At 43.2% G+C, this 14272-nt stretch overlaps 1 long non-coding RNA gene across 1 annotated transcript; it reads left to right on the forward strand.

Moving 5' to 3' along the window:
- The first annotated feature begins 1984 nt into the window (after positions 1-1984).
- On the forward strand, positions 1985-7518 carry LOC111526987. The gene is made up of 3 exons (XR_002726540.1): positions 1985-2473; positions 4502-4638; positions 7167-7518. It is a non-coding gene; the product is annotated as an uncharacterized LOC111526987 (long non-coding RNA).
- The last annotated feature ends 6754 nt before the right edge of the window (positions 7519-14272 follow it).

Raw genomic sequence — 14272 nt, forward strand, 5'->3', positions numbered from 1 at the left:
GAGAATTTTAACCAAGTGTCTGGTGTCTGCAGTTATTTGATATTGGCTGTGGACCCACAGTCACACAAGGCTGAAGGTCAGAACCAGTTAAATATGTTTCCAAGGTGAAGTTTTGGGGAGCACAGGAAGCTGAATTGTGGGAAGGCCATAGAACAGACAGTAGATCTAGTCTTAGTCCTCCTAGAGGACTAGGAGAGTACTGCACATTAAAGTGATGTGGACAGAAACCTGCCTGGTGCTTTGTTGCTCCCACCAGAGGCTGCTAAACTTCCAGCACTTTGCACCTAATTCTTCTCCTTCTTTCTAGATTTGCCAGAACTTTTGATTTAGTCACAGAGACAAAACAATAGCAGTTGAACCAAGTGGATGTTTATTTCTCATGTAAAAGTCTAAATCGGGTGTTGGCATGTTGTGGGCTGTGGCAGCAAGCTTGGCCCCCTCTGGTTGCTGTGGGGACTGCTCTGGGCCTCTTGCTGGTTGGTCCCTCAGTATGAGTTTGCATTGTGGGTGGTGAAGGGGCCAGACAAGGAAACAAGAGGGCTGACCTCAATTCCAACTGAGAACTGAAGAGTCAGGAGCCACAGGAGGTGAAGAACAGACCATCAGGGACAGTTGCCAGGCCTGGTGGAGCCTGATGTGGCTTCTGGTCACATACATAGTCACAGGGCCCTTAATTCCTTCTCATCAGGGGCTCAGGGGCAGGCATTCACTGTCTTGGTGCCACAGTCCCTCTTGAAATATTTCCTTAATGAAAATCAGAAAAGATTCTGATCATCTGTCTGTTCAGAGAGTCTGGAATCCTTTGCAAGCCAATTGTTTTTCTAGAAGTTAGGTTTCTGGGGACAATTAAAACAGCTCTGAGTGGGCAGCTGTGGCTTCATTGCCTAGGCTGAACAAAGAGGAAAGGGCTGGGCTGGGCAGACCTCAAGACACCCCCTGCCCTCACCCAAATGGCTTCCAGACATGGCCTTTGCTATTGGTTCTCTCTCCTAGGACCTTGAAATGAGAGAAGCAATTTGGTTCTAGAAAATTCAGAGGCAAATGGAGGCTCCAGGTGTCCCACCCAAGATCCTGACCTGGAAGGCCAGGGAGCAGATCCTGTATTAATACAAAGACTTTGCAGAATCCTGTCAGCTTCCAAATTAGCTGAAGGTTTTGGCTTTAACATAAATACCCACCCCCATGATCTGAAAGGCCTGAAGGGGCACATTTGTTCCCACATGTAGCAGAAACTAAAGTGGGCCCAAACAGTCCCTGTGAAAGCTGGGCTAACCCACTTTCCTTGCAGCTCCAGGCCTCTGCAGTTTCATCCAAGCTGCTCTTTGAAGGCCACACTGTGTCAAAGCCTTTGTTGATGCCAGGGACAAAGCCCACCACAGGCCATACCCAAAGGCCATAGTCAGAGCACAATTTTGAAGGTTACAGAAAACTCCAGAGATTAAAGAGATGGAATAAAGGATCCCAGCACCCGAAAAGAGAAAGCTTTGTGTCTGTAACCATAGCCCTTGGCAATCAGACATCCTCCTCACTAATGTGAGGTCAGGAGGGGATTAGAAGTGCTCAGAGGATGGACTGCCTCTGGCCAGTGCAGGGGAGAGGCAGGGGTGTTGAGGCACAGGAGCCAGATGAGAGGAACGTCAACAGCAAAGCAGTAAGAAGAACATGAGAGTTTCTTGATAGTAATAGAACTTCCTACACTGGGGACCAGATTGTAGCTTGAGGGGATGTGACAACGTAGTGGCCTGGAATTTTCACTTTGGAATTAACTACTTTGGACCAGGAAGAAGCGCTGAGCCTAGAAAGGCAGGAGGCACAGGACTGTGCGGGCTTCTGTCTGGCTGGGACCTATGAGCTTCATAGGGAAATGAATCAGGAGGCAGGATAAAGCATAGGCCTCCACCCTTACAGTGCTCTCTTAGCCATCTCAGGCTTCCCGGAACACTGCTACCAGGCTGCTTGCTGGAGCCCTTTACACTCACAGGCCTTCCTGCTTGCGTTCTCTTCTGCAGGTTGCATAAACCAGTCCTGTTGTAGACCTTGTAGCATCTGCTCTAGTGATCTGGTTTGGGTTTCGGTATTACTTGCAATGGTTTGGAAGGAAATGGGAAGTTTGCCTTCTAACTACATTTTCTTTTTGATTCAAGAACCCTAGCAGTTCTACAACCACTGGGCCTAAAACTAAAATAGAGGGAAAATAAATAAAAGGAAGCAAAAACATCTAATTGGTATGGCCTGGCAGCATTGCCAGAGAGAGTCCTCAGGGACCCAGGCTTGTTCTGTCTTTTGCTCTGCCATCCCTAGGACAGCACAGAAGAGGCAGTACATCTTAACAAAATCAGGGTTCTGGAAGAAGGGAGGGGGGGTGAATGGTTGTTGCAAGCAATCAACAGTTCATACTTCAATGGAAAGAAGGTGGGATTTGATTACTGGTCGCAAATCTTCACTCTGTCACCTGCTATCTGTGTGCCCTCAGGTAAGTCACTTAACTTTTCTGTTCTTCAGTTTCCTTATCTGCAAAATAATTCCTACTTTGCAGAATGGTTGTGGGAGGTAGAGTTATCTTAAGACAGTCTAGCACAGTGTCTGCTACATGTTGGAATTCAAAACACTCCCTGCTGTTGCTATGGTTGGTTCTGAGAGCTATATTTAATTTTCTTCTTAGTCTTTCTTGCTGGTCTGTCACTCTTACTATAAGGAAGACAGCCATTTCTGCATAGGTCACTATGCAGTAGCCTTTTCTATTTTTTGGCTGCTCAGCATCTATATAATATCCCACTGAATGAAAATACTAAAATTTATCTATTGTACTATGAATAGACCATTTGGAGTTTTCCCAGTTTTTTACTATTACAGTGTTGCTGTGTACATGCTGTGTTACATGTGTATAGCCATTTCTTCAGGGTAGAAACTAAATAACATTTCTGGGTCAATGACATGCCTGTCTTCAACTTTACTATATAATGTTTGACATCTTTCCAAAGTAGTATGCCAGTTTATCTTCTCACTGGCAGCTTATGAGAATTTCTGTTGCTCCAGCTACATACACTCCAACAGATTCTTAAAGCTTTGTCATTTTGTAGGGTGTGTAGTGGTATCTTACTGTGGTTTGGACGTTTCTATTTATTGGTTAGCTGCAAGTATATTGCCTCCCTCCCAGTCACTATTCATTCTCTTTATAATGTCTTTAGTGAGTAGAGTTCTATGAAAAATTATTCTTATTTATGTATTTTTGTAGAGATAGGATCTCTCTATGTTGCCCAGGATGGTTTTGACCTCCTGGCCTGGAGAGATCCTCCTGCCTTGGCCTCCCAGAGTGCTGGGATTATGATTGAGAGCTACCATGCGCAGCCTTAAAGTTCTTAGTTTTTTATGTAGTTAACATTTTGTTCTTTTTTTATTACTACTTTCCCCTTATCATTGGTGCTTTTTGTTACTTATTTAAAAAATCTTCCTGTACTCAGGATCATGCTGGTATTTTCCTGTACAACCTTCTAAGAGCTATAAGCTTTCACATTTCATGTTTAGGTATTTAATCTACCTTGGAATTGATTTTTGTGTGTTGTGAGAAGAATGCTTATAGATACCCAATTTACCCAGTGCCTTTTACTGGTCATTTCTCAATGACTCTGCATTCCCACCTCTGTCCAATACCACGTGTCTATGTATGTGTGGATCTGTTTTGGGGCTTTTCAATATGTTCCATTGGTCTGTTTGTTTATCAGCATCTCACTGTCTTGATATCTGTTAATGTAAATTATTTTGCCTTGCTCTTCTGTCTTGGCTATCTTTGGCCTTTTAAAATTCCCATATACTAAAATAAAATAAAATAAAATAAAATTCCCATATACATTTTTGAATCAACTTCTTGCCCTCCCTCCCAAAAAAACCCAATTAGGATTTTTATCATTCTAGGACTGTGATAGATCCCTTCATTTATTTAGATCTACCTAAATGTCTTGCAATGGCATATTAGACTTTTTGTTGAGGATTTGTACGTCTTTAGTAAGTTTTATTACTAGGCACTTAATATTTTTAGTATGCTTACTGAAGTGAAATTGATATGCATTAAGTGCATAATATTTGAAGTGTACAAATTAATAAGTTTAACATATGTATACACCCTGAAACTGTTACAGGAAAGGAATCCCGATCCAGACTCCAAGAGAGGGTTCTTGGATCTCATGCAAAGCGAAAGCTAGTTTATTAAGAAAGCAAAGTGGTGAAAGGACGCTACTTCACAGACAGAGCAGGACGTTCCCAAAACTAAGAGGAGGAACACACCCACCCTAGGCACAATGCTTGTATATATGGAGAGAGATGCTCTGCTACAAGGGTTTGTGATAAACTATTAATTTTCTTAATTATGATATTTGGCAAGAATCAATATTATTATCTTTAAAGCAAAATTAGGAATGCTTTTGTTCCCCAGATATTGAGATATCTGGACACTCCCAAGTCTGGGTCCATTTTAGTAAACATTAATAATTTGTTCCCTTAACAGTAAACATCTAGAGGCTAGGAATGCCTAACTTTCTGGGAATTCAGTCCAGCAACTCTCAGCGTCATTTTCCTAGCCGTCACTCAAAATGGAGTCTCTCTGGTTCGAATGCCTCTGACAAAACCGTGACTACAATCAAGGTAATATAGTAATATAGTAAACATATCCATCACCCCAAATGTTTCCTCATGGCCCTTTGTAACCCTTCCCTCTTACTCCTTCCTGCCTGTACATCCCCCCACTCCCTGTACCTAGGCAATCTGCTTTGTGTCACTATAGTTCAGTTTATACTTTGCAGAATTTTATATAACTGGGATCATACAGTGTATAATCTTTTTGATGTGGCTTTTTTCATACAGCATAATTATTTTGAGATTTATCTAGGTTGTAGTGAATATCAATTGTTAATTGCTCTTTAAAAAACTTTTAATTTCAAAACAGTTATATATTCACAGGAAGTTGCCAAAATGGTAGGGTCTGTGTACCCTTCACCCAGTTTCTCTCAATGGATATATCTTACATAATTATAGTGCAGCATCAAAACCAGTAAACAGGCATTGCTGCAAAGTATGTGTATGGTTTTGTGCCATTTTATTATATATGGAGATTCGGGTAATCACCACGCAATCAAGGTGCAAGAACTGTTCCATCACCACTAAGATCTCCCTCATGCTATCCCTTTAGAGTCACACCCAACCCCCATCCTCTACCATGTCTAGACCCTGGCATCCACCAATCTGCTTTGCATCACTCTAATTTTGTCATTCTGAGAATGTTATAAATGGAAGCATACAGTATGTGATCTTTTGACAGCCTAATACCCTTGAAATGCATCCACGCTGTTGCATGTGTCAATAGTTAATTTTTGTTATTTATTTTTATTTTTTGACTGAGTAATATTCTGTAGTATGGAAGTGTCACAGTTAGCTTAGTCATTCACTCATTGAAGGACATTTTGGTTGTTTCCAGTTTTGGGCAATTGCAAATAAAGCTGCAATAAACAATCATGTACAGAGTATTGGGTGCACATATTTCATATCTCTGAGATAAATGCCCAGGAATACAATTGCTGGGTCGTATGTTTAGTTTTTTTTTTTTTTTTTGCATCCCCATAGGTAGCGTATGAGAGATCCAGTTTCTTCACATCCTCACCAGCACTTGATATTGTCACTAATTTAGGTTTTGTTCTAATGGGTGGATAGTGACATCTGTTTGTGGTCTTAGTTTGCATTGCCCTAATGGCTAGTAGTGTTGAGCATCTCTTCATGTATTTATTTGTTATCAGTGAAATGTCTTTTCAGGTTTTTTTTTTCTTTTTTGAGACAAAGTCTTGCCCTGTTGCCCAGGCTGGAGTGTGGTGGCACGATCTTGGCTCACTGTAACCTCTGCCTCCTGGATTCAAGTGATTCCCCAGCCTCAGCCTTCCAAGTAGCTGGGACTACCTGTGCGCACCACCACATCTGGCTAATTTTTATATTTTTATGTAGAAATGGGGTTTCATCATGTTGGCCAGTCTGGTCTCAAACTCCCGACCTCAAGCAGTCTGCCTGCCTCAGCCTCCCAAAGTGCTGGGATTATAGGCATGAGCTACTACTGCCGGCCGTCTCTTTGAGCTTTTTGCCCATTTTCTAATTGAATGGTTTGTTTTTTGGTTATTGAATTTTGAGAATATATATCATATATTCTAGATAAAAGTGCTTTGCCAGATACATGGTATGCAAATATTTTCTTCCAGTCTTTTCATCCTCTTAATGGAGTCTTTCACAGAATAAAAAGTTTTTCTTCTTGATGAAGTGAAATGTGTTATTTTTTCTTCTATAGATTGTGCTAGTTTATTGCTTTTTGTTGCTGAATAGTATTCCACTGTATGGATATAGCGTTATTTATCTAATCATTTGTTGATAGACATTGGGTTCTGTCTAGTTTTTGACTATTACAAATAAAGTTGCTATGAGCATTTGTGTACAGGTCTTTTTGTAGGCTTTAATTTCTCTTGGGAAATATCTAGGAATGGAATACCCAAATCATGTAACAGATGTATGTTTCACTTTTTAACAAACTACCATATTGTTTTCCAAAGTGGTTGTACCATTTTATATACCTACTAGCATTCTATTAGAGTTCTAGTTCTTCTATGTGCTTGCCAAGACTTGGTACGGTAAGTCTTTTAAATTTAGTCATTATAATAAATATGTAGGTATATCTATTGTCTTAATTTTTATTTTCCTAATGATTAATGATGTTGAGCATCTTTTCATATCTTCATTGGTCAAGTATCTGTTCATATCTTTTGCCTATTTTTATTAGATTGATTTTTTCTTATTACCGAATTTAAAAAGTACTCTAGATGCAAGTCCTTTATTAGACATGTGATTTGGAAATATTTTCTTGTCTGTCTTTTCATTCCCTTACCTGTCATATTGGATTAGAGGCCACCCTACTGACCTCATTTAACCTTAGTTACCTTTTTAAAGACCCTATCTTCAAATACTATACAGTAACATTCGAGGTACTAGGGATTAGGACTTCAATATATGAATTTTGAAGGGAATATAGTTCAGCCCATAACACTCCCCAACAATTGCTCTGGACATGCTGGAGTTTTTCATTCTTGCTCAGGGTGTGTTACAAATATCATAATTCTTTTCTGTGTGACGATGTCTTTCAGTCTCCCATCAAGGAGCGATGTCTCTTTCTCCACTTGAATCTGGGCTGGCCTGGCCAATAGAATATGGCAGAAGTGACATTGTTCCGGTTCTGAGTCAAAGCCTGAGGAGGCCTTGCATGTTTCCACTCTCTCTTGCAACCCTGCACTGCCACATATCAACAAGACTTATCAACAAACCTGGGATAGCCTACTAGATGATGAAAGATATATGGCCCACTTGCTCCCATCACTCCAGCTGATAGCCAGCCAACCCTAAGAAGGAAAGTCATCTAGCTGATTAGTAGCTGACCACTGACACAAAAGTAAGATCATCTGAGACCAGAAGACAGCCCAGCTGAGCTCAGCTCAAATTTCTGACCCACAAAATAATAATAAATAAATGGTTATTATTTTTATGTCACTGAATTTTGAAGTGGTTTATTATTGAACAAAAGCTACCTGATATCCTTTTTTTTTTTTTTTTTTTTTTTGAGATGGAATCTCGCACTGTTGCCCAGGCTGGAGTGCAATGGCACGATCTTGTCTCACTGCACCCTCCGCCTCCTGGGTTCACGCGATTCTCCTGCCTCAGCCTCCTGAGTAGCTGAGATTACAGACGCGTACCACCACACTGGCTAATTTTTTGTATTTTCAGTAGAGACGGGGTTTCACTATGTTGACTAGACTAGTCTTGAACTCCTGACCTTGTGATCTGCCTGCCTCAGCCTCCCAAAGTGTTAGGATTACAGACGTAAGCCAATGTGCCCGGCCTACCCTTCCTAGGAGTCTTTGCTCTGGCTCTTACTTTCATCTGGAATACTCTGTGACTTGATCTGTGCATGCGTGGCTGCTTTATGTCATTCACATCTGCTCAAATACAATTTCCTCAAAAAGGGCTATACCGACCAATCAATATAATAAGCCTGCAGGTCTCTATTGCTTCTCCCTATTTATTTGTTTATTTTTAGAGATGAGGTCTCACTCTATTAGCCAGGCTGGAGTGCAGTGGCATGATCATAGCTCACTGTAGCCTCAAACTCCAAACACCTGGGCTCAAGCAATCCTCCCTCCTCAGCCTCCTGAGTAGCTGAGACTACAGGTGCATGCCACCTTCACTGGCTAATTTTTTTTTATTTGTTTTTAGAGAAGGGGGTTTCACTATGTTGCCCACACTAGTCTTGAACCCCTGGCCTCAAGCAATCTCCTACCTCAGCCTCCTGGGTAGCTGGGATTACAGGTGTGAGCCACCATTCCAGCTCCCTATTTTATTTTCTGTCTAAAACTTGTCAATATCTGATATTTTTCATTTATTATTTATTTGTTGTGACCTTACCATGTTAGAATATGAATTCCGTGAGAACATGGACCTTGTCTGTCTTAGTGACTAGATTAATGCCTGGCACTCAATAAATAATTGTTGAATAATAAAATAATGAATCTTTCAGCAACCACATTATATGGATGTCATTCTTTCCATTTTACAAATGGGAAACTGGGCTGGAAAAGATTAAGTAACTTGCTCCAAACTGCACTGTTAATGGTAATGGTGGTGGGGATATAGGGTGCTAAGATTTGAATCTCAGATTTCCAAAGACATACCATACTTTCTTTTTTAACAAATTCTGTTGGGAGGCCGAGGTGGGCGGATCACGAGGTCAGGAGTTTGAGACCAGCCTGGCCAACAAGGTGAAACCCCGTTTCTACTAAAAATACAAAAATTAGCCGGGCATGGTGGCAGGTGCCTGTAATCCCAGCTACTTGGGAGGTTGAGGCAGGAGAATCGCTTGAACCTGGGAGGCGGAGGTTGCAGTGAGCCGAAATCGTGCCATTGCACTCCAGCCTGGGCAATGAGCAAAACTGCATCTCAAAAAAAAAAAAAAAAAAAAAAAAAAATTCTGAGACAGGAAGCAGGATAGACTGAAGCTGGTTGTGTCTATCTCCTTTTATGGCAATAGCCCTTCTTTATACCACAGACCCAGACCACAGTGCCTGGGCTAGGGGCAGCTAACATCCCAAGTGGTCAGCCCTTGGGGTCACTGGCTCTCAGCAGCAGTGGCAGGGCCTGCAGGTTTCTCGTGGATGTTTCTCCCCGGCCTCCCAGAAAGAGCAGACAAATCATTCTCCCCACCTTGTCCCCATTCATGCTTAACATTTTAAAAAATGAATTAATACTTTTAATAATGTATTTCTAAATCTTTCTTTAAAGGGGCATTACAGTTTATTGCAAACAGATCTGCAAGCAAGTTAGCCTGACGTTAAAACTATAATTCATGTTTTCCTTAGTTTTGGCACTATTTACTGTTTAGAACAATAGAGAATAACTTTTAAAATAACAAACGGATAGTACTTCACTGGGAACATCATCCAACAAATAGATTTTCTTTTCATACCACAAATCTACATATCTTTAGTCAAAGTTATATTAAGAACTTAATTTCCCAAAAGAAACAAGAGTAAACAGTCATGATGACAGCCGGGTTTTCTTGAGAAACGAAATTAAAAACAAGCGGTACTACTTACTTTTCAGCAAATTCTACTTTGCCAAGTTTCAGAAGGAAAAGCCTAACATGTAGTTTCCAGTGTTGACCCCTTGCCTGGGAGAATCTGGGGGACCTACCCCTTCTTGACAGTCTGCTTTGTCACCACCGAATCCATCAGCATGATGGCTTCACTCCCTACCACAAGCAGCCTAGCACCTGGATCGGAGTAGATAAATTCTGCAAACCTGAGTCGGAGTAGATAAATTCTGCTGCCTCTTCAATGGAGCTATGGATTTCAGGGCTCCATCTAAGTGCTTCAGTCAGTTTGAATGGAGCTAATTACTTACTGCAAATTTGCCAGTTCTCTGCAACAAAAATCCCGGCATATCAGTCCATTTCTCTCTCCATTACAACTTGAGTAGATACCGAGTAGCAATTTTTCTTCCAGAGCTCCTGATGTCTGTCCACTCTGTTATCCACCGGTTTGGTCTGTTACAATCAACCTTTTGGAAAATTTACCGTCACTGTCATGTTATTCAGAAGCAGCAGCTCTTGGTGACCATGATTTCTCCGGCTATTCTGGGATTGGGGGAAAGGAAATGCCCCAGAAATTCCCTTTCCTACTTCCTTGATCCAATCCTTTCAGCCTCTCTTTTCCTTCTGCAGTATGTAAGTGAATATTGGAGCTTTTCTGTGTAAGGAAAAAGCAAAAACGAAAACAAAAAACTGGCTGGGCATTGTGGCTCACGCCTGTAATCCCAGCACTTTTAATCCCTTCCACCTTTCTAATCCCAAAATGGGAGGATTGCTTAAACTCAGGAGTTCGAGACCAAACTGGGCAACATGGCAAAACCTCATTTCTACAAAAATACAAAAATTAGCTGTCCCAGCTACTTAGGAGGCTGAGGTGGGAGGATCATTTGAGTGAGGGAGGTCAAGGCTGCAGTGAGCTTGATCACACCACTGCACTTCATCAGCCTGGGTGACAAGAGTGAGGCCTTGTCAAAACAAAACATATACAAAACATACATATTCACTGTATAATATTATTTAGAAAATACAGAAAGATACAAATACTTATTTTAGAATCACCTTTAATCTTAATATTCAAGTTGTTGGTGTATACCTTTGCAGTTTTAAAAAAATGTGTGCCCACGCATGCATCTTCACAGAAATGGAACTTTGTTATTATGTATGCTGCATTGTAACCTGCTTATTTGCCTAACAATAGAATGGCGTCTTTAATATATCCAAACTTTTTACCCATAATGATTTTTCATAGCTGCGTAGAATACCATTTATTTAACCAAGCAGTAGAGAGTTAGACTATTCATAAGTTTTGCTATTATGAACAACTAGGGAGAAGCACTCACACAGCAAAATCTGCAGAGTTTCTGAATTGTCTCCTTAGTATAGACCACGCAAATGAAACTATCAGGTCCCAAGGCGCTCCCCTGTGGTTGTCAGATTTCCCTCCTGTAAAGTGGATGAGTAACCCCACCCCACACGCCCTCCTGTCCACACAGCTCTTGAAAGTCCAAACCAGACGGTGCTGTGGCCCAGAGAGAACCAGAGGAGAGGGTGCGTGGGGTGCACCGCAAGCCATTGAGTCTGTGGCCACACCTAGGCGGAGAGAGACAAGCACGGGTAAGGGTGGGCCTCGGGATCCCAGAGACTCCTCTTCGTGCCGTGGATGCATCAGGCTCCGACTCTGAACCTCGGTTTCTCCATCTGCGCAATGGGGATGGGATCTCACGGTAATGGGGATGTGTGGACGCGGCGCCCTCGGGGGTGCACAAAACCAAGGCCGGCCTGCAGGAGCGACCTCGGGGGCTGGTGGGGACGGAAGACGGGACCTCCTGGCCCGCAGGCTGGGCGCAGCCGCAGCCGGCCCGCCTCTTCCCGCCGGCGCCTCCCCGTGGTGGCAGTGCGGGGAGAGTGGGTCCGAGCCTGCAGGGGGCGCCGCGAGCCCACCGCGAGAGCTGCCGCGGCGCGGGGCGGGGCCGCATGGGCTACCCCGGAGCGGGGTGCGAGCCGCGCTACTCCCGACCCAAGAGTCGAGTCTGGCGCCCGGGAGGTCCTTGAATTCCGCGGGATTTCTTTTTCCGCAAAATCAAAAACGTCATCCACTTAACAGATCCATGCTAGGAGGCCCTGGCTCAGTCCTTCCACCCAAATACCTCGGCCCAGCCGCGGCTGTGCGGCTCCCAGGCTCCCAGTCTTTACCCCACGCTTTCAAACCTCAGCGCTGAGGTGACCGCCTCCGGGCAGCCTTCCCGGACTACCCCAGGACTCGGGGGCGTGGCTCCTCGGCTGGCTTGGTTCCGCCCGTGTGCGGGCCTCTTCCACGATGGGCAGTCTTTGAGGATGGGGCTTGACCTCCATCCCCTTGAATCCCTCAACGCCCCACCCCAGAGCCACTCTGACCCCTGGCCAATGATTTAAGTGAGGCAGCCACCTCTTCTCCCTGCGTGGCACAGGCGCGGGTCCGCAGGAAGGGGCCTTGCTTCATCCCCAATCTTAAACTCCGCTGAGATGAAGGAACCAAGAGCAGGCTTGGCGCGGGGAGGGCTGCTGTCCCAGTGGCAGGGAGGGGAGCTCTCGATCTGCGTGGGAGTTTGTGCAGCGTGTCAGCGGGGGGGCCTGTGGCTGCCCACAGGTGTTTGTGTTTGTGCATGTGTAAGTCTGTGTGTGTATATATTTGTGGGAAAGCATCTTCTAAATTAAGAATATATCTGTGTGGGGTAAATGGTCAAGTCAAATAGAAAGTGATTTCAATACTTGTTACATCATGGTGTATATACAACAGCCAAGGAATTCAGTCCAGAAGCTCACATTTTAGGGTTAGGGATTGGTGCTATATTTGTTACAACAGGCGTCTAACCTTGGGGAAATCTCTTCCTGACAGTCTTTGTTGTCTCTTGTTTGTTTGTTTGTTTGTTTTCCTGGTTTGTTAAATGATCCTTCCTCCCCCCCGCCCCCTGCCCCCGGGAGAGAGGGTCTCACTTTGTCACCCAGGCTGGAGTGCAGTGGCGCAATCACCACTCACTGCAGCCTCACCTACCAGGCTCAAGCAATCCTCCCACCTCAGCCTCTCCAGTAGCTTGGACCACAGGCACGTGCCACTAAATGATTATTTTTAAAGGGAGAAATCATGCCTGTCATACATATATAAAATAAAGAGTGTCAAAGATTTTATTTAAGTCATTAATTAAGTTAAAAACTGATTCAAAGGACAACACAAAGGCCAGATACACACATTGGCATCAGATGTAATGAAATAAGTTTGTTAATTGATACAAAACTGGCTTCATCCACTGTGTGTGTGTGTGTGTGTGTGTCTGTGGCGGTGGTGGGGATCACTTGCATCTCCACCTGACTAAACTTGTTTGCATTGCCGTGGACAATAATAATTTGTATTACTTTCAGTTTTCTACAGTTTACAGATTCAAAGACAATGAAAAATGGAGACTACCATAGAATGAGATAACCTAGAAGGGCACACCAGCCCTGCATTCTATAGGGTACATTTTCTCCCCATTTCAAAAGTCTTTCACAATTTTTTCTGGCCGCTTATATAACAGGCTTGAGTTGCATAAAGATTTTTCAAACATTTTAATGGTGGAACTCTTTTTCTAAGTGAAATGTAATAGCAAACCCTAATATCTATCTATCTATCTATCTATCTATCTATCTATCTATCTATCTATCTGATGGAAACCCACGGAGATGGGAAAAAAAAAAATATATTCGGGTCAAGTGCAGTGGCTTACGCCTGTAATTCCAGCACTTCAGGAGGCCAAGGTGGGCAGATAGCTTGAACTCAGGAGTTCTAGCCCAGTCTAGGCCACATGGCGAAACGCCATCTCCACAAAAAATATAAAAATTATTTCTGGGTGTGGTGCCATGCACCTGTACTCCCAGCTACCTGGGAGGCTAAGGTGGGAGGATCATCTGAGTTTGGGGAGGTCAAGGCTGCAGTGAGTTGCGATCATGCCACTGCACTTCAACCTGGGTGACAGATACAATAATGCCCACCTTGGCCTCCCAAAGTGCTGGAATTACAGGCATGAGCCACTACACTTGACCCAAATATATTTTTTTTACCATCTCAGAGGGTTAAAATAATGTATTATACAGTTAATATATGCTTACCATAAAGATGTCAAATAGTACAGAAAGTTAAGTAAAACATTCATTTCCCTTCTCTTCCCCTTTCTCCCTGTCCCCTTCTCATTCTCCAGAACCACCTACTACAACAGTTTCTTATGTACCTGATAGACATTCTACAAATATATACAAACATATATACATATAATTTTTGAGACAGGGTCTGGCTCTGTCACCCAGGCTGGAGGGTAGTGGCTCAATCTCCGCTCACTGCAACCTCTACCTCCCGGGCTCAAGCTATCCTTCCACCTCAGCCTCCCAAGTAGTTAGGATTACAGTTGCACACCACCACACCAGGCTAATTTTTGTAGAGATGGGGTTTCACCATGTTGCCCAAGCTGGTCTAGGACTCCTGGGCTCAAGTGATCCTCCCAAAGTGATGAGATTACAGGTGTGAGCCACTGCACCTAGCAAACATATATATATTTGAGATAGAGTCTCGCTCTGTCACCCAGGCTAGAGTGCAATGGCGTGATC

This window comes from Piliocolobus tephrosceles, chromosome 6, assembly GCF_002776525.5.
Source record: "Piliocolobus tephrosceles isolate RC106 chromosome 6, ASM277652v3, whole genome shotgun sequence".
NCBI lineage: Eukaryota > Metazoa > Chordata > Mammalia > Primates > Cercopithecidae > Piliocolobus > Piliocolobus tephrosceles.